This window comes from Alosa pseudoharengus, unplaced genomic scaffold (genome assembly GCF_046254945.1).
Source record: "Alosa pseudoharengus isolate Yale_2024_CS ecotype anadromous, Long Island Sound unplaced genomic scaffold, YU_APseudo_1.1 YU_APseudo_1.1_scf_6, whole genome shotgun sequence".
Lineage (NCBI taxonomy): Eukaryota > Metazoa > Chordata > Actinopteri > Clupeiformes > Clupeidae > Alosa > Alosa pseudoharengus.
In genome coordinates, this window is record NW_027468848.1 from 1,993,893 (window position 1) to 2,017,887 (window position 23,995).

The window sequence follows — 23,995 nt, forward strand, 5'->3', positions numbered from 1 at the left end:
CGCTTTCATTTGGTTATCAGGCTGCTCGCTATTTTTTTCCTGCGATAGAGACGACGTTGGTTAGCTTTACTGCAAACTGCTTTTCACTCTCCTTAGAGAACGTTTACAATGTCAATGTCAAAACATCATGTTAAATAAAGTTAGCATCATGTTAAACTAAGTTAACTCTTAGTTATCTCCTTTGCAGCAGATCTAACGTGAACATTATGCGATCCATTTAATTGGGAACGCGTCTGCACTCACGAGAGGGAGAGAGAGCCGCAGGTTCCAGCTGGCTTGTCAATGTTGATAATTGATATCTCCTTCTTATAAGAAACTTTTAAAAGGAAATCATGAAGGCAACAGTAGTTCCCACTACTGACCATTTAAAAACTGTGATGGCCCAGCCGTAGGTACAGCACTAGCCATAGCGGAGCAGGCAGAAGATCATTGAGAAATAAACGTGAATTAAAGCGACTGTCTTAAAGCGACAGTGCACAATTTATACATTTGTTAAACAGCATAAAATTAGCAGTATGTTTAAGCAATTAATATTTTAAAAGAACTACTTTTCATACTAAGTTATAGGCTATAAAAAAAATATTTTTTTATGTGGGGGGGGGTTGTTGTGCGGCCCGCCGCCCAATTTTCAAAACCCAATGTGGCCCTTGAGCCAAAAAGTTTGCCCACCCCTGTCCTAAACCCTACGGTTCTCGAGATATTCACAGAAAACTGTGTCTGCCCTACCCTCCTTTCGGGGGGTCCAGTCCAGCGGGGGGGCTACAGATCAAAACGAAAAACGATGGTTCCATGCTATCCATGTGGGGTTACATGCCCACCAAGTTTTGTATACCCCGGTCTTTCAGTGTCCCGGGAATCCTTGACGGAAATTTGGGCATGCGAAAAAAAAAAAAAAAAAAAATCTGACTAAACCTATATGACCGCCGCTTCGCTGCGCGGCGGTCATAATTATCTCCATCAACTAAATGGCACTATTGAAAAATTATTCGCTTTAACTATTAACGTTAGGGCAGCCATGGTGGCCATCAAATCAACATGATTTGGCATTACAAACAGAAAACGTATGATGGAGTTTGGGGGCAGGCGACACTATGCTAGTTGCAAGATTGCTTTCCTTCTTTGGTAACGTTAACCATGAAAACGTCATTTGGAAAGATCTTAGTGCGTTTTCCTCCGATTCAGTATTGTAATAAACAGTTTTTGGGTAGCACTCACATTTAAAACTCACTTGGATATTTGATGTAGATGTTGTGCAAAATGTTCATGATTGTTTTTGGGTTGAATTTGTTGTTGTGCTGAGTTATAGTTTACATGTAAGTCAATGTCCTTTTCTCTATATTTGTATTGTAGTGAACTGAGCCTAGCTGGTTCATGACTGAACTCCAATAGTCCTGTGCAGTGTATGTGTGTGTAATGTTGATGTTAGTTTTAGTGAGAGTAATTGCATTTACCTTGTCATGTATGTGTTAGCTGGTATAGTCTTTCTTTATGTTGTACCTCATGTGTTTACCCCGTGTATTGTATGTGACTACCCTGTTTGTGTATCGTGCTTGTTTAATTGACCTCCCTTGTCTGTGTAATGACGTTCGTGTGTTTTGGTGCGTAACCAATAAAACCATTCTTAGACAACTTTGCAGTTTGTTACAGTATTTTATCAGGGGTCAATATCATCTGGAAGAGCACCTCCCAAAATAAGATGTGTTTGTGATCATTTTAAGCCTATGTTACGCCCCTCTGAACACTCACCGGCCCTACAGTGACAGTGCAGCAGCCTTTGGGTGGTGTATGGGCAAAATCAGCATAATTGTGTACACCTGAAGGTGTGGATAAGAAGCTCTTGAGTTGACCTTCAGGGGTTGGCATTTTTTTCACCACACCGGGAGCAAGCAGTGCTCTTGGGTGTGTGGGTTTTTTATATGGAGCCCCTAGATTTTAGAATGTATATATATTTGTTGAAATAAATACTATATATTTGATAAACTCTGATGTCCATCTCCATACTATGTTGCGGCTAATGAGCCGGCCGTATCAGCCTAATAGTGCAATTTTTTAAACGTTTGGATTTGGAAAGAAAATAACTTAATATCATGCTGCTCCCATTTACTAAATCCTCTTGCTAGCTAGCCTCTTAGCTAAGGTAACATTTTAAACAGAGAAGTGTAATTTCTTCTTTCTAATTTAATTTCTTTGAAATGACAACTAGCTGAATGACATTAAAGTGGATAGTTTATACTCAAGTCAACTTACAACAGTATATTAAGTTTAAGTGAAGTTCCTTAACTGCTAGTCACTTGTTAGCGCATAGTAGAGTCCTCAACAGACCTGAAAATTACAACCCGACCCGGCCCGTGGCTTTTAAAGCCCGGACCCGATGTAACCCGACACTTCAACATGAATTATCTGCCCGGACCTGGCCAGTGGCCCGACGTAAAACATACGTTTTGACTGTTAAACCCTGACTTTATTTAGGTGAAGATTCAATACATTAGCGTGACAATTTACTTAAAACGGTGATTTTCTCCTCTTCTGGTGTAGGCTATGGTGAGGGAAGAACCATGGCAAATTTGGATGCAGTTATCTTAGCGATACTTTTTGCAATACCCTCGATATACATGTCGTTGGAAAGCTTAGTTTATGGCTGTTCGTGTGAATAACTTAATTTTGTAAATTTTACCAAAGCGACTGGTTTCGCCTTGCAGGGTCACATATTTCATTAGCACCTTGCATTTTGAGCATGGCACATAACCTGTAGAATTTCCATCAGAATCCAGCACCACTCCAAACACTTTCCAGATCTCCAGATTTTCCCACTCCTGTAGTAGCGACGGTGAATTCACCTGCGGCAAGTTTACTTTTCACCAACTCCATCTTCTCCAGGCTAAAGGCGTGCACACAGCGGCGTCAGGTCTGCCCCCGCCCCTCTCCATGATGCACGTTGCACGCAGCAGCGTCAGGTCTGCCCCCGCCCCTCTCCATGATGCAAGTTGCACGCAGCAGCCAGACTTTCTTTACGGTGAACAGCAGCGATGATTATTATATATTTTTTTTCAATGAGCGGAAAAAATTAAGCCCGAGGTCCTACTCGACCCGAGTCATTTGCTTATATGCCGACCCGGCTGAGAACTAGTGGTGGATTTTTTGTTAGTTCTCATTACCCAGTTCGCCAAGATGATTCGTTCTGAATAATTCGTTCGTTCAGTCGCATTTACGGTACAACGTAGTTCAGCGGTGAATCATGGAATGCAGGTTCTCAGCTCCTCGTTCACAAACGATCGTGCAAAGGTCAATACACTAGTTGTAGCGGCAAGCATATAGCTGCAACTTCATGATTATGTGTACTTTTAGACAAAGCAGCAGTAGCTAATGTGTTCATTCACCTTGACATTAAATTGACATATTGAAGGTAAATAGAGTAGACTAGGCTAGATCAGCTAATTTCTTTTTTAAAAATGTGTTAATTCATAAAGGAACAAAGACCCAGTATGTGACAAACATGTTTAAAGGCTTGGCAGAAAGATTATATTGATGAAAAGTCCCCATTTTGCCTACAGAGCCATAATCACTCTGGGCTAGCCAAGAACGAAGGACGGACAGCATACATTTACCATTAAACAGATATTTAAATGTAAATGCCAATATTGAAATGTAAAAATTATATTGTTAATGTAAACCATTATCGTTCTTTTTTTATCGTATGCTCTCACTAGCCCATTTGTTGTTGTTTTTTCATGGAAACGGTTGCTTTGCTTTCCTGCCTTTCATTGGCTAATTCGATGAGAACATTTTAGAAACAATACAGACAACAGCATACGATTGGTTTGGCTCTCGCCCTAGGACGCTGGGCCATAGGTATTCACAGCAGCACTAGGTCAGTGTGATTCAGCGAATCAGTTCAGGTCGGTTCATTTTAAAGACTCGTTCGCGACCGACCCACCACTATTTAGAACTCTAGCGCATAGCTGTATTGCCATAGCTACTGCCATCCAGTTGTATAGCTTTTTAAGCTAGCGTTAGCGGTTCACAGACTAGGGCCTAATTAAATTATTAATTCCATGTCTTAAAGCAGTGTTTCTCAAACTGTGGGTCGTGACCCACTACTGAGTCACGGAGACATGCCAGGTGGGGCGCGACAAAAAAAACAGGAGTTTTTTATTTCTTTTTTTACTGTAGCCTGGGCCCAGGTAGCACCCGATGCGCAATGGACGCACTGTGTTATTCACAGGGAAGCGCTCGTGTCAAGGCAGTTAGTCCCGACCTACATGAGATTTTGAACGTTGTTGTGAGAGTGGTGAATTTCATCAAAACCCGGCCCTTAAAAGCGTGTCTATTTTCCGCACTTTGCGAAGAGATGGTAGCTGACCAAAAGGCTGTATTGTTTCACAGCGAGGCAAGGTGGCTTTCCCGAGGTAAAGTGCTGTCGCGCGTGCTTGAGCTCCGAGTCGCCTCTTCTTGGAGGAAGAGCGCATGTTTGAATCTGCAAGCACGTTCACTAATGAACATTTCTTGACGAAGCTGAATCTTAGCGATATATTTGATATATCTTAGCGATACATTCGAGTTAAATGTCCAGTTACAAGGCAAAGACAAGCACCTATCTCACCTAGCAAATAAGATTACTGCATTCGCCAAAAAAACTTGAATGCAGTAACATTGAGTAACTTGATCAAAGTGGGGAATGAAAGAAAAAGTTTGAGAACCACTGTCTTAAAGAATGATTCATTGGTATCATACATGATTATGGACAATAATACAGTAAACACAATTATGTTTATCTGCTTATTGCTTGTTAAGAGAGAAAGTTTATTTAGTGACGTAAGGGGACACTCCCAGTTAGACCTTTAACTGCCTGATATTTTTCTGACGTTAGGAGGTTTGGCCACAGCTCCTTGTGATTTCATCCTGTTGCAGATCTTCCCTCAGTGGACCGTAGTCTAAGAACCTCGGACCCCCAGAAAGGTCCTTGCAGAGTCTAGAGTCGTTTTTGACCCCTGAATCCATGTCCATGACCCAGAAGACACATGCTCCATCGCCAAGATGTATCTACTGTCAGCAGGGGCGGACCTGGACACTTTGAGGCCCAAGGCAAAAGATCCCGATGCCCCTCCCAGCCCCATCCCCCCCCCCCCCACACACACACACCACAACCCTAAAACACACTTTTTTCTGTAATAATGGGACGCTGAGGCATACTCAAATACAACAAATATTTTTTGCCATAGATGACAATCAAAAAACATTAGTAAAAACCTTTGAAAGTATTAAAATTATGAATGCTCTGTGTGTGTGTGTGTGTGAGAGAGAGAGATGAGAGAGAGTAGGCTAGGGGTTTGGGGTCTCTGTGTGTGAATATACTCTTTGTAGCTATGTATGAGTCTGTCTGTGTAGGCTATATGTGTAGAAGACAGGGAGAGAGAGAGAGAGTGTGCGTGTGCGTGCGAACTGAGGTGTTCGATCTTCCAAAAAGCCGACATCCAAAACAATAAACAGCGTCTGCACTGACCGAATAAACTAGCCATTTTCTGTTTATTTTTTCTCCAATTTTCATGGTCATGTAATAATAATGTTCAACCATGAATCTTCTGGGTGGTTTATCTGCATTTTTGGGGAATTCAAAGTTCTTAATTTGCACAGGGCCTTTTTTTAACGATTTCAACTCGCTCTGCATCTCTTACGGTGTCTGGCCATAACGCAGGGTCGACACTGATAACTGTAGCCTAGTGCTAGTGTGGCAAATTGGTTTACACCTCCACAATCGTTTCTGTGCCATTTCCTCTGTGCGCGATTGGTGGAGCTACCATCACCCTAATTGCAGGGCGGACTCTTATTTGGATATTTAGCTTAGCGGATATCACAGGGAGGTACTTTCTCCTGTCGTTGTTTTGCTTCCGGGGTGCCCGTCGTTACTCGGTGGCGTGTGGTGGCAAGTTGGCTTGTGTAGCCACTTCTCCTACAAGTGTGTTTCAGATAAGGTAAGCTATTTTGGCGTTCAGCCCTGTAGTAGGTCATTGTGCCTTTCATGAATGTAATACTTCCCTCTCCACGTCTTATAGTCAGCTTGAGTGCTTCATATTTACTGGCAAGGCTGTTGTAGCGAGCTCTGACGCTGGGTGCTCGGTGGGAATCAGCTGGAGGTAGGTTAGTTTAATTAATTTACCGCCCTGTATTTTAAATTGCGTCTGTCCACTACTAAACTATACTATCTGTTCTCCGGATTGCGGCTAGCCGTAGCCAAGCCTCTCATAGCTCACTTCATGACCTGCGGTCCCAGAGAGGGGATTCATCGCCACTTGGTATGTAAATGCATTACAAATGTTAGCCTTAATATTGTCAGTCTTTTAAATTGTCGCTAACTTTAATTCTTATTGGAATGTGGCTCACGTTTACAGTCGTGTGGGAAGTGGAGTACAGCCAAGTGCCTCCACGCCTTGGAAAGGCTGCTGTTCTGTTGTGCTGTGGATTTGTGGATGACGTTTCCATACGGTCGGGATTGAACGACGTGCCTAGCTTTGTTGGGGACTATTTGTATCTTAACGCATGGGGCTACGCAGTGGTGTACTGCCCTCTCTATCGCTCTACCCGCATGCCTACGTCTGGTTGTTGTTCTCTTTGATTTGGCGGCTATACGGTGTGTTGTCCCGTCCTTTTGCTTGAGTTGCATGTTTATTCTGTGTGTTGTTTTCTTTGATTTGGCGCCTATCGCCGGCTATACCGTGGTGTGTTGTCTTGTCTTTTGTTTAACCTGCATGTTTATTTTGTTTGTTGTTTTCTTTGATTTGGTGCATGCGGTTATGCAGTGCTGTACTGTTTCTCCCTATGCTTGACTCGCATGCTTTTCTATTTGTTGGCTTATTGGTGTCTTTGAGGTTTGTGTGTGTGTGTGTCTGTGTGTGTGTGTGATTGTGTGTTTGTGTATGCGTACTGTAACCTAAATTACTGTGACCAGGGCAGCTTCACTGTCAGGATCAACCTCTGGGCCTTGGTGGACAACCTGACTGCCTCCCCCTGCCTGAGATAAGTAGCCTTGTTAGCCTAGCTTGATAAATAGGCTATTGGTGAATGAATGATTGCCATATAATTACTGTCAAGCCTTTTACCAACTCCTGTGCCTCTGTTCCTTCTCTCTCTCTCTTGCTCTCTCTCTTCCGGACAGGTGTGGTGGGTTTCCCACAGGCGGCAGGCCAACCTTCAGGTGGTGGAGTTCCCCCCTCACTTTTCTCTGCTGTGTACAACGGGTGCTGTATTCCGGATTGCAGTGTACTGTCATTTTCCTTCACGTGTGGTGCGTGTCTTCTGGGTCCCTCCTTTTCCCTCTTTTGGAAAGTCCTGCTCGCCGTGGTAAGCCCCCTGCCCTGCAACACTCCCTTTGATTACGGGTCACAGGTTAAGCTACGGCGTAACAGTGTGGTTGCCATCATTAACCATCCAGTAGATTGTGTATTTGTGGGACGACCCAGAGTGATTGCATCTGACCCAGGTGTCTCCTGTACCTATACATGATGCATTGTTTTTATTGTTGAATTTGTGTTATCAATAAATTATTTGACTTAACTCTTGTCTCTGGCCTAAGAGTGTACGAATCTGTGTTGCCTTGTGGGTACTATAGGGAATATAGTGTAACTGGTCCTAGGGTGTAACCCCCTAGGTGGCGTAGTCGACTCCAAATTTCCTGGCCATGTCACACTAGGTATTGTGTTAGGGCTACTCACGTACTGGTTTCGTTTGCACCCAAAGCTTCTGCTACTGAAATGGTGTCCGTAGCAGCACCAACAGCACCAGTGCGGACTTCGGCAGTGACAGTGATCCCTCACGACTGTTTCACTTAGATCAACATCATACTCATCATCATCAGTAGAAGAATATGTAGTGGCTACAAGAGCTATCCAAATTACTTTCTTCCGTGGAAGAATTCTTCGACTGGAAGAAGTTGGTTAATTTAGGCAATTTATTTCTAAATTCTTCCTCCTCGCTTTTTCTTTTATCACTTCCACTCTGGAAACGTTTCATGGCTGCTGTCAATCGCTCAACTCCACACCTCACCAAGACCTCGTTCATAGCTAGTTGCTGCTATGGTGACAGAAAGCGGACCTGCAGTCATTTGATTTTATGATGAGTTTATGAGCAGTCATGAGGCAAAATATTTTTTCAATCTTTATTATGGATTAGAATATATTGTTTGGATGCGGTGATCATTTATTTAAAAAAAAAAACGAAATACGATACGGGGATGACAAAGCCCCCTTTTGGCCGAGGCCCCAGGCAATTGCCTGACCATGCCTAATGGCAGGTCCGCCCCTGACTGTCAGAGGGGAAAAAAGAGTAAAGATCCAATTCCAACTCATTAAGTTCCAAACATCAAATTGTGTTTTTTTTTTATCTTAAAGGTGCTCTGTAACATGCTGGGTAACGTCACTTCTGTTGACTTTCAAACAAAACTGAGAGCTAGCTCGCTACTTCCTCCCCCTCCCTCCCGTGCTGCTCCTGTGCAATAGAAACTCTCCTAAACGCGCATCTCGTCTGTGATTTGCTGGAACAGTTTGTTATGTTTGTATGGGCTGTAGGTTTGCCCAGGTTGTTTTTGGAGCCTGGGCTGTCCACAGAGATTGCATTTTTTTTACAGTGTATTCGGGACACAGACAGCTAGCGGTTGGTTATGGCGGCCTTACATTGTACGATTTTGGTCTGTTTTCACAGTCGGCGACTAAAGTCGGACAGAAATCATGGGAGTTGTACTGGAATCAAATATGTTTGATATTATCACAAGTCTTTCTAGTCGTGGCTCATGCAAATAGTGACTTCTCTTCAACACCAAACAGGAAGGGGCAAAGTAGGCGACAGCTGTAGCAAGGGACCTGATGAAACCCATGAATATGATCATTTGTTATTTCGTTTCTTATAGCCTACATCTTTAGTCAGCTCTTCCACGCGACAGAACAACTCCATATCGGTTAGAGATGTCACGCATGAAACACGAGTACAGTAGGCTATCATTTCAGCTCCTGTTTATCTATTGCACGATGGGTAATAATTTAAAGGAATCTAGTTGCAGTCTTGTAAATAGTGACCCTGCAAGATCCCTAGTCATTGCAAAATCATAGTCTGTGACTTAAAACTCTATTACTTGACTTTAGATGTCAGAGGGTCTGAGACTGTAGTCTTTCAAAAATATTTTTAATTACCTTTAATTAGTCATGGGTGTGTTTTGGGCGTGACATCCCATTATTATACTGCTCTTTACAATGCTAGTAGAGTGCTCCATTGACTTGAATGGGATCTCCCGACGTTCTGCGGTAATATAAATTCATGTAATTACCGCTGAAACACATAATTCCCACTGTCAATGGTGTGATATCTGCTAGTTAATTTGTTTACCCTATTCACCTGTATCGCCTCGTCTTATATTTAACACATTGGACAAGAAAGTCTTAATATTGAGAATTGCCCAAGGGATATCACCAGGCACCCTCTCTCTAATGTCTTGAATTTCCCTTTTGGGGATCAATAAAGTACAGTATCTATCTATCTATCTAAACTGGTTCACCTAAATTATGGCATTTGGCTGCCGGACTATCCGCTGTGTTCTAAAGAATGTTTGATTCAGTTTCAGCGTGTGTTGTGAACTATTTGTTTCTGCAAAAGCCACAACAAAACGGTAACAAATAAATGTAAAGAGAGTGTGGAGTTTATTTTTTTTCGTTTTGGAAGTAGCCGTATAATAAACGGGATAATGATGGAACACTGGTCATCGGTAAAATAAGTCCCTTCAGGGCGAAGCAAGAACCCTCCGCTGGTGCGTTGGGGTCCGATACGCCTGTTGGAACTTATTTTACCGATAATGACCACCGTTACAAAATCCAATGAGTGTGACATCCTTGGAGCGCAACGTCAAACAGGGTGTTGGTATTTTGTCGGCAAGTGAGCGCTTCTTTGCAGAAGGAATCGGCTTGCACACAAAACTGTGTATGCAAACCCAGGATTCCACTAAACCTTGCTACTATGTGCCGAGTATAAGATAGGGCCCTATATGTGCACAATAACTGTTGTATAATGTAATTTAACAAACAACTTAAGGCTCAACACTTCCTGCAAACAATTGTTGTTTAAATTCAATGCTAAACACAACAATAATGCTCATGACTACTAGCATAATTACTCATCCAAAATCCATTTCCTTCAGGAAATGTAATTAATGAAAACAACTGTTAAGTAAGTACCTCTTTTGAAGATCACGCAATTCTGTCGACAGTCTCTATTTTTTTTGTAAGGTTTTGGTACTCCTCCAACAACTCCTTATGTATTTGTTGAGGGACCACTCCTTCATCCCCCGATAAATCAGAATCCTGAATATGAAGGAAAGACATCAATGAATCTCTGGACATATTTATTAAATACCTTAGGCTAATCATATTGTAATGGCCGACGGGTGCAAACTATCTGTAACTTATGCAAATAAAAAAAAAAGAACACTTGAAAATAAATAAAACACAAGCACTAACGAAAACATCTCCATGATTTCGACAACACCAGACAGTGTTAAGAAAATGAGCCATTTCAAGAGCCTTCCGTACATAGAGTGTATTCCTCAGAGCCGTAGAGAGAGTTTGGCCAACTAGGGAATCAAATGTTCTGAGCTACCCCATTATGCATCAGCAGGGGCCAGGGATGGATTACTGCACGGGCCTACCGGGCCCAGGCCCAGGGGCCCAAGGTGTCAGGGGGCCCTGAAGCCCAAGCCTTTGCATGGAATCATTGCCTCAATATCAACAAATCAGGATGTAGGCTATGAATCTGATTGAATTTAGTATTGGCCATCCCCAAAATGCATCAGAATACAGGAAATCACATCAAACAAATTAAAAAATGGGCTTTAAACAGCTGTCTAATGCAGTCTAACGTTCTGACAAGCAATTGCCTACCTTGTTCTTGCCCATCTGGAATAACTCCTCTAGCTTTGCAGCATCCATCCTTTCTGTTTTCGTTGTTTAAACTTGTGATATCCATGATGAGTATTGAGTTAGTGAATTAACTCAACAGTGTGTGCGGATAACCATATATAGATAGCCGAGTAAAAAACAACAAGTATCCTATTGCGTGCCTGCGTGCGTATTCTCTCTCTCCTGCTCAAACAAAATGTGTGCGCGTTAATTTTGATAAGGTATTCACTAACTTCAATAGAAAATTGTAGCCTGATGGCATGCAGCTAATGGGAGATACTGTCCATAGTTGGGAAGGTATGGTGGGCCAATTTGGTGTGAATACACACACACAGGAAATTTTCTCTTGGTGTTGAGTAGCCTGATGGTACGCACAGTGCGTATGGACGTACAGTACACCTGCAGGCGCGCCTGTGCATCAGAACCATATTGACATAGTGCAGGAAATAGTGGAAAAAACTAGCCTGACGAGCCAGACCCACATTAAAATGTAGGGTCTGGGCACTCACCGTTCGCAGTGCTCAGTCCGAGGGGCGGGATAATCGGGTGTCTTTCAAATTACCTCTGCACGCAATAGGACAGCGCTGAATCCCATGCGTTTTCCCACCAGCGGAGCTAGTTGGCTAGTTCAATCTTTTGCCATCTTAAAACAAGCTTAACTCGTGTCACACTATCGCCTGATTTTGGCTCGCATTTTTCACGACATAGCTCCCCCTGCAGCTTCGGTAGCAAGTGGCTGCTACGCTAAACCCCCACTAGCTAGCGAGCTAGCCATTAAGAAACCAAGCTAAACACATACAGGGCTCACAATAAAACGGTCGAGCAAACACATTGTTCAAGAGACTATCAAACCACATTACAAAAAAGTTCACCCAAGGGTAGGCTACTTACAATTTCAGCAGCAACAAAGCCAAGTCGGAGTCCGTTTTGCAGTCGTCTTAGAAACTACATTCTTACTACATTTTCGAGGCCTTCCGCTGAGTCACATCCGGATTTCTTCGGTCCGGGACCAGAAAGTTGCATATTCGTTTTTTCCGCGGAGAAGCACTAGGGGGAGACGAAGCACCCACCAAACGACCCAAAAAGTGTTGTAGAACCATCAGAACGACTCTCAACCTGCATAATTAAGGTAATTTTTGCTAAAATTGTTGCATAGGGCCTCTTTAAACAGTACTATACACCATTTATAGTTAAACAGTATAATAACATTTGCAGAATTTGCAGTAATAGGCCTAGTATAACCAGTGATGGGAATAACGGTAAGTTACTAACGCCGTTACTTTTTTCAGTAACGAGTAATCTAACTAATTACTTTGACTGTCACTATAACGCCTATAACACTATAGAATCTCTAAAAACAATCACAAATAGGGCAGTTCATCACAGTTCAACAATTGTGGTTTGGAACTAGGCCTGCTGCAACTGGATTGATAAAAAGTAATGTAGTTGCAAACATCTCACCTGGCTACTTGTATTTGGGAAGAGCAAAAGCTATCAGCCATCAGCATGATCATGTTATTAGGTTGTTGTTGTAGAACAAGGAAAGGAATATCCAGTGTTTCCTCTACATTTATTTAAGCATGGCGGTCCGCCACGGTTTAAATCCTATCCCTCTCAAGCCCTCTGAAGTCACATTAAATGGGATAGGATTCAGGAACTAATTAATTTAAACCTCACTGACCAGAAAATGTAATGTCTCTGTTTCATTGCAGAGTTATTGCTAATCAGACATGATGTTGAGCAACTAGAATTGTTTTTAAAATCCCGGGAGTGACACCCCCAAGTTTTTTTTTTTTTTCCGGGGGGCGGATGGGTAGGTGGGTGGGTGGACTAGGGGGTGGCTCAAGGACTAGAGTGCCTTAGCCTGGGTTTTCCCATGCTGCCTTATGCACGCAATTTTATTCACGCTGCTAGGCAGCCTGGATTCTATGGACTTCGTTTTCACCTCAACGAAGGAACCAATCACAGAACGGAGGAAGGGCAGCAAGACGATGACGACACGCCGAAGCCGTTATGAGCTATGTACAGACGCATTTGATAGACATTCGTAGCGCCCAATAAACGGCTCTGGGCATTCGTAAACCATGTTTCAAATACGAGAAAATTAATGTCTAATTCCCAGACCCTATCTCAATGAGGTCTGACGTTAGCCAGGCTAAGAGCGCCTATTCATGGAAGAGGCATGTGTGTTGGAAGTAGTTTTCAGCTAAAGAGACACTGAAAACATGTTTTAATCTGTATACCATTAACATTGCATAACAAAAGTAAAACATTAATTTGTAGAGTACCAAAACCAGACGTCTTTTGAGTGTAATCAGATTATGGCAATCATTTTTACAATTGTTTACAACTTAACTCTATGTCCTCACTTGAACCCATTTGCAAGGATGGACGACGCTGAGTATAGAACGTGCTGGCAATGACAGATAACAATTAAACGCGCCATAGCAGTGACGAGATGCACACACCATACAATCGGCCTGACATTTTGAGTGAACTTAAATGAACTACCTAGCAACAATTCCAACACTCACAAGTTAAGGATGTCTTCAGAGAGTTACACTTGATAAGCATGATAGGTCTACTTTTGGCGCATCAACAATTGAAATGGAGGGGCAGCGTGACTATTTCGGTAAAGGCTACAATCTTTGATAGGTGTAATCTCAAAAGAAAGTTCACTTTCTCCATCATCGAACTCTTGAATACAGTGATGGTACAAACCAATATCTGTAATGCAGTGGGTAAATTAACGTTACGTTAGTAGTAGTTTTTACGTTTTATGCAAAAAATATATGGTTTATGTAACAAACCCTTCAAATTTGAGAGAGACTGAACAAAAATATGAGTTTATTGTAAAGTTTTTGATGGGGAATTCAGAGGAACCCATGTAAATAAAAATAAATAAATTTAAAAAAAAACTGATGCATTTAGTCCAAATTAACTGTGCTAAAAAAGTAAAGTGAATGGGTGTTCAACTCTTGAAATAGCATGCATCTCCTTCCATGCAATCCCCGCCCCACCCCCACCTCCACTTTTTTCCCACGCTTAACGGTAGTGTTATATGTTGATAAATTACAATACTTACAGTATTTGAAGTAGCTGCACAACCATGCTAAATAGTATAGTTTTGGCACACAGTACACAAAGACACTTCTGCCATCATACCGGAATGTAAACTATACTCGTAAACGTGCTAATTACCAACCATTTTGTTCGAAAATTCTAAAACAACAATGTTTTTTAATACTTCAAAATAACATTGTGTGTGTCTTTACCTGGTGAGTGAACTCTCTTGCGAGCTTGGACGTGGCACACATTTGGAATATTCCAGAATGCACTCAGTGTTCTTACTGCAGCAATCCTCACAACACACCACCTGCAAACAGAGGGAGACTAAGATTAATATGTTGCAAAACACACAGAACATGAAAAGACCATCACTGAAGCACTACTACACTCACATGCATCTTAACACATGCCTCAGAGCAAGTCAGGTACATCAAACAAGGGGCAAATAAGGGCTATGAAATGAAGAACATGTAGCCTAACACTACCCTTCACAAACTAAAGATCCCTTTACTTGTAGGCATGATATTGAGGTGCCACCCACCCATCACATCGATTAAATGACAGGTCTGTTAATAAACATGGCTATATTAAACTGCAGTTCCTTAAATCAGTGGGTAGATAACTGATATATATATATATATTACTTAATTCATACAGGACCTCTTTGCAGTTATAGCAACACTATATTATGTATCAACACTAGCACTACATGTATTAAGTTTAAATACAGTGACCTAACGTTACCTATGTCCCATGGAAGTTCGCAAGGTAGAGCTAACGTTAACCGTTATTAATTCTAACGTTAACAACTTTCATCTGTGTCTGCTAGCCTGCATGGTAACAGCCATTTTAAATGTAGCTAACGTTACTTTAAATGTATAGCTAACTTACTTGCGCCTGATATTTCATTCTAAAACTAACAAACAGACAAACAGGCAAACAAACAGATATTCCACATAATAGTGAAGTTAGTCTGCTACTGGAAAAGTTAAAGGAGAATTCCGGTGTGATTTTGACCTAAAGTGTTTTGAAACATGATACCGAGTGTGAACGTATGTCTCATAGCCCATCTCGGCTTGTCCCCTGCACTCCGAAATCTGGCGCTAGTTAGCCGATGCTACCAACAAGGCGGTCAATGGTTGTGCCTCGGCATCGGCATAGCCATGCAAATAAATCACTGTTTTACACCATTTACGAGGCTCAATGTATCTCCACACTTCATTGGTAGACTTCCAAGGGCCCTGAGATTTAAAACGAGACATTGAGAACTTTGAAAAAGCACTGGTAGTTTACTTACAAGACGATTTATACAGACAGTATCTTCTCGAAGTTTAGCGTTTGCAGCCATCTTGAATTTAGTCACGATAAGTCGAGCGACGAGTAAGAATGAACAGGTATGATAAGGGATCAGATTCCAAAAATAATTCTGTGGAAATGCATGGATTACAGTTTCTTCCAGTAGCAGCAACTGGAATCCATGCATTTCCACGGAATTATTTTTGGATGACGTCAATTCCATATCATTTTGGCGCCCTTTTTCCTATGCCTTTTTTCTTGATATCAAATCAACGTTGATTTAACATCAATCATATTGACCCAAGTGTATAGACCAGTGACTACATGTTAGATTGATCCCTTGTTGGACGTCTTTACAACCACAAGCAAGCCATAGCTTGTAATGTTAAAATAGTATGAAATTATAGATGCTCAACATGGTGGTCAAAACCTTGACTAATTCTTGACATCAAATTGACATCACGGTGCCCGCTGGGTGGTCACAGTTGCAAGGTTTTAGAATGTTGCATGAAGTTGCTGCTCATCTTGTTGCGAATCTTGTGTGGTGTGCTTAAGTCTGGTGTGATTTGGGCTTAAGTATGGCGCAGACTGCGCACGTTATGATTAGATGGCATTAGACTGCGGTGGGGAAAAATTGTATAACTTTTTTTCCAATATGAACTATGCCTATATGTCCGACTTCGTCATCGTTCAATTCATCCCTTGTGTTTAAAATTTGCGGATAGGCCGATGGTAAGCTTGTTTTTATGCTGGCAACAAAACCAGAACGGTTTGCGAACGTTATTCTTTATTCTAAATGCCATGGCGATAAAGAGAACGAAGTCAGAAAAGGAATTTACCTTAGACTAGGCTATATCAGAGCCCGTCTACGGACATTCTCTGGCTATATATCCTACTGAAATAGGTTAATGATGTAAAGTCAAGTGCGCTTCTATGGGACTGCTGTGTGCGCGCAGTTTTTATTGATGAGTCGGAGTGGCAAGTGCTGCGCATAGTTGCAGTGGAATGTGGCTGCCCAGGGCATTATAAAATTTCTCACTCTTAGACCTACTCATACACGGCGGTGAAATGGCGTATTTAGCTGTCTAAATTCGAATCATATGCTGGGGGAGAAATCGTCGGACATCCATGATTATTTTGTTATTCAGCACCCCTGGTCAAAAATATGTTCCTGCGAGCCTGGAACTAGGCTATGATTTGAATGTAGACTGTTGTCAAATTTTGCAGAAATACAAAACGGGAGAAACAATATGGTTCATGCTCTCTCATGCTGTTTCATTCGTGCCGAAAAGGAGGGAGAATGAAACATTAAGCACGTTCCACTTTTGCATAAATAATTCCTGAACAGTTTTGGTCAGGGCTGATAATGCAACTGTATTTGACAAAGGACCGATATAGGCTATTTGCTAGTGACAAAATATGAGCTTTCAGTGTGATACGATCTCTTTGTAGATTACGTTTAATTAAAACGTGTTTCATCTGTTCTGGCTATCTCTATTTGGATCTTACTGTATCTCACAATGAACAAAATCTCAACACTAAATGAATGATGATCCGTAATTGTCATCAGATAGCCTAGTCATATAGGTAGACATAAGATGAAATAATTAATTCGATAATATTTTCCATCTTTGCAGAGGAAAAGTTTTGTGTAAAGGGAATTAAAGGCCTGTCTCATATAGACGCCTGTCTCTAATACTAGCCTGTGCAGTTTGGCGATTTGGGAAAATAAAAGCCCGGGCTATTATTTGGACTTTTACGGTAGGCCCTACTATCGGTAATGTGTACCATGCCGTCAAAAAAGTCAAAACACTGCTTTATAAATGAATGAATGAAGTTTAAAGTTAGCCAAGCCATAGTCATGACTTGAATTTAAGCTTGTCTGATTTCAATTGTCATTGTATGAGCTTGTATCTCTTCAGCAATAATTTAACTGGACCTAAATGTTGCATAAAAGGTATTTTTTCATGGGAGTCCTACCTCATCGTCTGACACCACTCTTCTTTTATTTTTTTCAGGGGGTCCCCCTGAGGAATCCTACAGCCAGATAGATCAGCAGTATGACATTAATGTTAATTAATAAAAATAGCAAATGTTTTCAGTACTGTATGTTGTTTCAGTATGTTCATGATATGATCTAAAGTAGACTTTAGAGTTAAAGGTTCTCTAAGCGATGTCAAACATTTTTTAGGCTAAAATATTTTTTGACACGTACAGAAAACATCTACTCACTATCCACTAGCTGACTGTTCCCTGAACCACAATGTAAAAAAAAACGTGGTCTTTGTAAAAAGCCTAGGCTCCACAAACGGCAACAAAAACAAACTGGTGCAACCTGCACCACGAAACATAACAAACAGTGTTCCAGCCAATAACCGACTAGATGCGGGTTTATGAGAGTTTCAACTGCATGGGAGGGAGGGTGAGGGAGTAGCGAGCTAGCTCTCTGTTTAGTTTGAATGTCAACAGAAGTGATGCTGCCCAACATCTCTTAGAGCACCTTTAAATGACACACACATCACAGAGAAATATGTAAACTAGATGGTGGGCATAGAAGCATTTGAAAGCAACAGTATTACCAAATCCTGTGAATCACATGGAGACATCCCTAAGGTATCCTATAGACAAGCAGATAACATGAAGGTTCATTATCACTAGCTTAACTGTTGCAGAATGCTGAGCATACACGTTGGTGATGGGTACCCGTCATGGGAGTCCTACCTCATTGTCTGACACCACTTTTTCTTCAGGTCTTCAGGCATTTTCTTCGTGAGAATGGTGGTTTTCTTCATAGCCTACAAATCAAAAGAATGTGAATGACCAGTGTCATATTTCTATGTCAAAATGGGATTTTAACTTGGATGTTACAGCTTTTTTCTGAATACTTAAAGCTGATGATATCGTAGTGCTGGGCGTTATGACCAAAAATGTGAACGGTTTCACAGTATATTACTTTTTTTCATGCATAATCAGGTGTTCAGCATTTTCTTCTGGTTGAGAAAGGAATTACTGCAGTAGATTGACTTAGGATGGTCAAATTATGCCGTTTACAAAGAAGAGCCACCCATGATCCTAATTAATTAGAATGCATAGAATACAAAAAGTATAGCCTAGTGCAACTTGCAATAATTATAGGTCTACTTTTGTATCACGTTCAAACTCAGGTAGCTTACATTACACAGTATTCAAGTAAATCTAAAAGGAAATATAAAACAAGTGTGACTTAGTTAAGAGACAATTTGCATTAATATGGGCTTTGACTACTTTGAAGATAAAATCTCTCCGCTAATATTCTTCCTCTGTCAAAAAAGGCCTATCAGTAACAACAGCCGTATTGTTATTGTGTGGTTTACATAACGTTAGTGGTAGACTTAACGTTAATAGAATTCATGTGGATGTCTTGTTAGCAGGGTTGGGTCAGATTACTTTGAAATGTAATCCATTACTGACTACAAATTACATGGCAATTTTTGTAATCAGTAACGTAATCAGGATTACAAAAAACATGTAACGTAATCTGATTACTTTAGGATTACTTTTAGATTACTTCAATAAATATGTCCCTTAAGTAAAAGACACCACCACTGAATTGATGAAAGAATTCTCATTCTATTTTTCTGTTTATTATTTCATTACATCTAAGAAATCTCTTTGCTCTGAGTAAAGCATTCCTGTGTGAATTAACTGATCTTTTCTTCCAAAAATCTTAATGTAGCCCCTTGTTTTAGTGTTACCATTTACTTTGAGGTCACCAGGTCCCATTGTCTGAAAAACACCCAAAACTATTTCTATTTCTATAGCTATTCTCCACTTTGGGGGTGTTATTTTGGTGGTTGAAATTTTCCCCATCCCAAAATCGATCACTTAGTCATCATGGATGTGATCATGGATCACTATTCTCCAAACATGCACAACTCAGCTTAACCTTTATAAGGGCACACCTGGACAATGAATTTAGCTTTAGCTGGATTTTTTTGACCCAGGACATGGCCTGAGATTGAATGCCACCATGTCCATTTCAATTGTGGGGGTGAGAAAATTATTCCTTTGGGATGTTTTTCAACCAGGGGGACCTGGTGACTTTCTCAAAGTAAACGGTAAGACTAAAACAAGAGGCTACATTAAGATTAGGAGGAAAAGATCAGGCAGTGTGCCGACAGACCTGCCCCAATAGTAAATAAGTTAGTAAGTATAGATACTCTTTTGATCCCGTGAGGGAAATTTGGTCTCCCAATCCGCGAATTAGTGAAGCACAGTGAACACACAGTGAGGTTAAGCACACAATGAGCACACAGTGAGGTGAAGCACACACCAACCCGGAGCAGTGAGCTGTCTGCTACAACGGCGCTCGGGGATCAATGAGGGGTTAGGTGCCTTACTCAAGGGCACTTCAGCCGTGGATGTGGGCATGGGAGAGCAGTGCTCAACCACTTCCCCCGCCCACATTTTTTCTACTGGTCGGGGATCGAACCGGCAAGCCCGAAGCTTGTCGAATTAAAAGATAACTAGGCTATCATCAAAAAGTTGCATTGCTTCCATGATAAAATGTAATCAGGTAATCCCCAACAATGTAACTGTAATCTGATTACACAATTTTTTTATTGTAATCTGGGCTGATTATAGTTACTTGATTTTTGTAATCTGATTACGTAATCCAGATTACTTGTAATCCGTTACTACCCAACCCTGCTTGTTAGCCTACCATGAGCTTCTCGTTAACAATAAAGTTCGTTTAGTTGCACTGATGACAAGACCATCTCTACTACCCAGGGGTGCGTTTCCCAAAAGCATCATTGCTAACTACGTTAGCAACTAACATGGTTTAAACTATGTAAGTACGACACAACTGTTTCCCAAAATGATAGTTTGAACTATGGTGGTGGAACTTACATAGTACGATGCATCGTTACACTACGTCAGTGTTTCCCAAACCCATAGTAGCAACTAACTTTCGCAACCACTATCGTAAAGTTGTGTAGTTACAGCTACACCTCTCGACCTGTAGTAAGTAGTAAGAAGCATAGTTGCTGGAGACGACGTAACCCTGATGACTGAACACACAGCGGACAGATGTAGGAGAGGTAGCCATTAAACGATCCAATTACATTGCTGTGGGATACGATACCATAGCATTGCTGGAGGCAACGATCACACATTATGGGACAACGTTATGTGGTACAGTGGAAAGGGAAGTTTTGTGGTGTTAGCCTACAACAGAGCAGTCCGTGGTGAAGTATTATGGTGACCGCAATCATCTGTGTTGTTATTATTCGTGAATTTACATGTAGCCTAATGCTAACGTGTCAGCACGGATATACAGTACACTGTAAATATACAGTACACACAAGCACAAGTTTAAACTTCATGTAAATGTTATTTATCACTCTGCCAAAATGCTGCTGCTACTACTACTCTGTCAGAAGGTTACGCTAGGATTATGTAAATATACAACACAACTACCGTATTTTCCGCACTATAGAGCGCACTGGATTATAAGGCGCACTGTCAATGAATGGTCTATTTTCGAACTTTTTTCATACATAAAGCGCACCGGCCTATAAGGCGCATTAAGCGAAGCAAAACAGTCAGATAAGTCAGTCAGTCAAACTTTATTAAACACGTTCACAATAACTCTCAACATTGTTCAAATGTTAATGAGCGTACAGTAGGCTATTCACAATAACTCCCAACCTTGTTCAGTTGTAGCCTAACACCTAAAAAAAAAAAAAAAACATCGCTAAATCAAACATTAGCGTATTCACAATAACTCCCAACCTTGTTCAGTTGTCACGTAAAAAAACACAGTCTGATACTGCTAAATCAAACGTTAGCGTATTCACACAATAACTCTCAAAATTATTCAGTTATAACACGTAAAATACAACACAATACACTCAGTTTTTCAGTTCATTCCTCGTCCACAAATCCCTCAAATTCTTCATCTTCAGTGTCCGAGTTTAACAGTTGGGCGATTACGGCATCCAGCATGTCCGGATCCCTCTCGTCATTATCCGAGTCAGTGTCAGTGTCGCCGCTGTTACCTGGCAGTTCAGTGATGATTCCGGCCTTTGTGAAAGCTCGGACCACAGTTGAGACTGATACCTTAGCCCAGGCATCCACGATCCATTGGCAGATAGTGGCGTAAGTCGCCCGGCGCTGTCTCCCTGTCTTGGTGAATGTGTGTTCGCCTTCTGTCATCCACTGCTCCCATGAAGCTCGCAGTTTAGCTTTGAACGACCTGTTGACACCAATATCTAGCGGCTGGAGTTCTTTAGTTAATCCACCCGGAATGACGGCAAGCACCGAATTAGTTTGCTTCACTTGGTTTTTGACAGCATCGGTGAGATGGGCGCGCATGGAGTCGTAGATCAATAGGGACGGATAGTTGTGAAAAAAGCCATCCGGTCTCTTGACGTAAATTTCTCTCAACCATTCACTCATCTTTTCCTCGTCCTTCCAGCCCTTTGGGTTAGCTTTGATGATGACGCCGGCTGGAAACTTTTCTTTAGGCAAAGTCTTCCTCTTGAAAATGACCTTCTCATTCCCTGTGGTGCGTATAGACACCGTTCTGGTCCCTGTTGTCTCCACAGTGCGGTTCACGGGGATATCAAAGGTGAGAGGAACCTCGTCCATGTTGGTGATGTGCTCTGGCTGGATCTTCTTTTCAGTGATCTTGTTTTTGCAGTATGCGCGGAAAGTGGCCAGCTTTTCTTCGTAATCTTTTGGCAGTTGCTGCGAGACTGTAGTTCGTGTGCGGATGGAGAGATTACGTCTTTTCATAAAACGAAAGCACCAAGAAGGCCCGCCACGAAAGGCATCGATATTCATGTCCTGTGCTAACGCTGTTGCCTTCAGTCGAATAGAGACTGTAGAGACACTTCTACCTGCTGCTCTCTGTTCAATAACCCACTGTTCAATTTTGTCCTCTAACTGTGGCCATCTCGCTTTGTTCCCTCGGAAACTCTGTGTGGTCTTCTTTACTTGACGCAGCTCATCTTCTTGCTTCCTCCACTTCCGTACCATTGATTCATTAATGTTGAATTCTCTCGCAGCTGCTCTATTCCCATGTTCTACTGCGTGACTGATGGCCTTGAGTTTGAATTCTGCGTTGTAAGCGTGTCTCTTGACAGGTGCCATTTTGGGGTCTTTATACACACACTGTAGGCCTAATGTTATGGTGAAGCACGTGTATTAGGCCTACTCCGCGACGCCCCTGACTACGGTAGCCATAACAACCATAATTAATCCATATATAAGGCGCTCCGGATTATAAAGCGCACTGTCGTTTTTTGAGAAAATTAAAGGCTTTTAAGTGCGCCTTATAGTGCGGAAAATACGGTACCTCTATTTTTTTGATATATATTCTATATTTCTATATTTTGATATATTGTAACGTTTAATGCACACGACACCAAGCGTTGTTCAATGTAAGCTTTAATGGCTTGAGAACGAGGGCAGGGACACAGATCACAATGCACACAGGGCAGGTCAAGAAATCACACACACTACACCAACAGGGGAGGTCCAGCCCCCCACACGAAAAGGAACACACATGAGGGATAACTAAAAGGGAAACATGTTACGATAAAGACACCAACTTTACACTTATAACTTAGGAGAATAACGACATAAACCCCCCGATTGTTCGCTCTCGTATCCCAGCATGCTTTTCGCAGGAGAACGCTAACACAGTCTTTCTGCGCCGACGCTACAATATGTTCTATATTTCAGTCTCGCACTTTAATGTCTGTATGTGGTATGTCTGTATATTTCTATTTTTTATTGTCTATGTCTATGTCTAAAGTATGTCTATGTCTGTATTTAAAGTATGTCTATGTCTGCATGGGAAAGTAAGAAACGAAATTTCAATTCTTTGTATGACCAGTGCATGTAAAGAAATTGACAATAAAGCCAACTCGACGGATTCTTTCAAACACCTGTTACGTTATCTGGTGCTAAACCTTTTCAATGCTAATGTCACAAGGTCGGTTCATTCGCCGCTCACGGGCCTCGAACCCGCCACCTTGACACACACACCGGCATGGGAGACGAACGCTCTAACCACTGAGCTAAAAGCCCAGGCTTCCAACTCAGCGGTTAGAAGCGTTCTTAAGGATTTACACGGGCAACTAGCACGCTAGCTCAGTCTGCCTCCGTTACACCAACGGTATTGTTATGTGAGGCTAGCATTGTATTTGTTATGAAAGGATAACGTTACATTGTAGTCGTATGTTAAGTGTGTTTGGATGAAGCATCTGCTAATCATAAACATAGCTAACGGTTCCTGGAATTCATGTAGCCTAGCCCATAATGCTGTGCTGAAGTGACTGTGCTGTGGCAGAGACGGTAGCGTGTGTGCTCTACATGGTAGTGGTTACAGGTTCTACACTCGATAGTTGCAAGGCCAGTACGCCTGTGGAATGGGGTTGATGTTTGTCTGATCATAAGCAATGTGTGTATCAGTTAGGCTACTCTTAAGTATTATACGATGTTGATTTTTGAACACATAGCTGAATTATGTTGGTACAATGACATTGGAGAATGCTGCGGTGAAGTTGAGTAGCCTCTCGCTTGTAGAACTTTAACACCTCTGGGACGTGGTCGATAAGTGAGCATGCAGAGTGCTGTGGTTAGTGTCAAAGCATGACATGATTTTCACTGATTTAACTTGTCCTTCATAGCCCAGGTATGCGTCATGT

At 41.7% G+C, this 23,995-nt stretch overlaps 1 long non-coding RNA gene across 2 annotated transcripts; it reads left to right on the forward strand.

Annotated features, from left to right (window-relative positions):
- Positions 1-5,886: 5,886 nt before the first annotated feature.
- Positions 5,887-17,388, forward strand: LOC143105997 (uncharacterized). 2 transcript variants are annotated; one of them, XR_012983604.1, is made up of 6 exons: positions 5,887-5,969; positions 6,051-6,131; positions 6,223-6,290; positions 6,387-6,480; positions 6,944-7,335; positions 17,315-17,388. It is a non-coding gene; the product is annotated as an uncharacterized LOC143105997 (long non-coding RNA). The 2 variants fall into 2 exon arrangements; XR_012983603.1 differs by having other exon boundaries at positions 6,387-7,335.
- Positions 17,389-23,995: the final 6,607 nt, after the last annotated feature.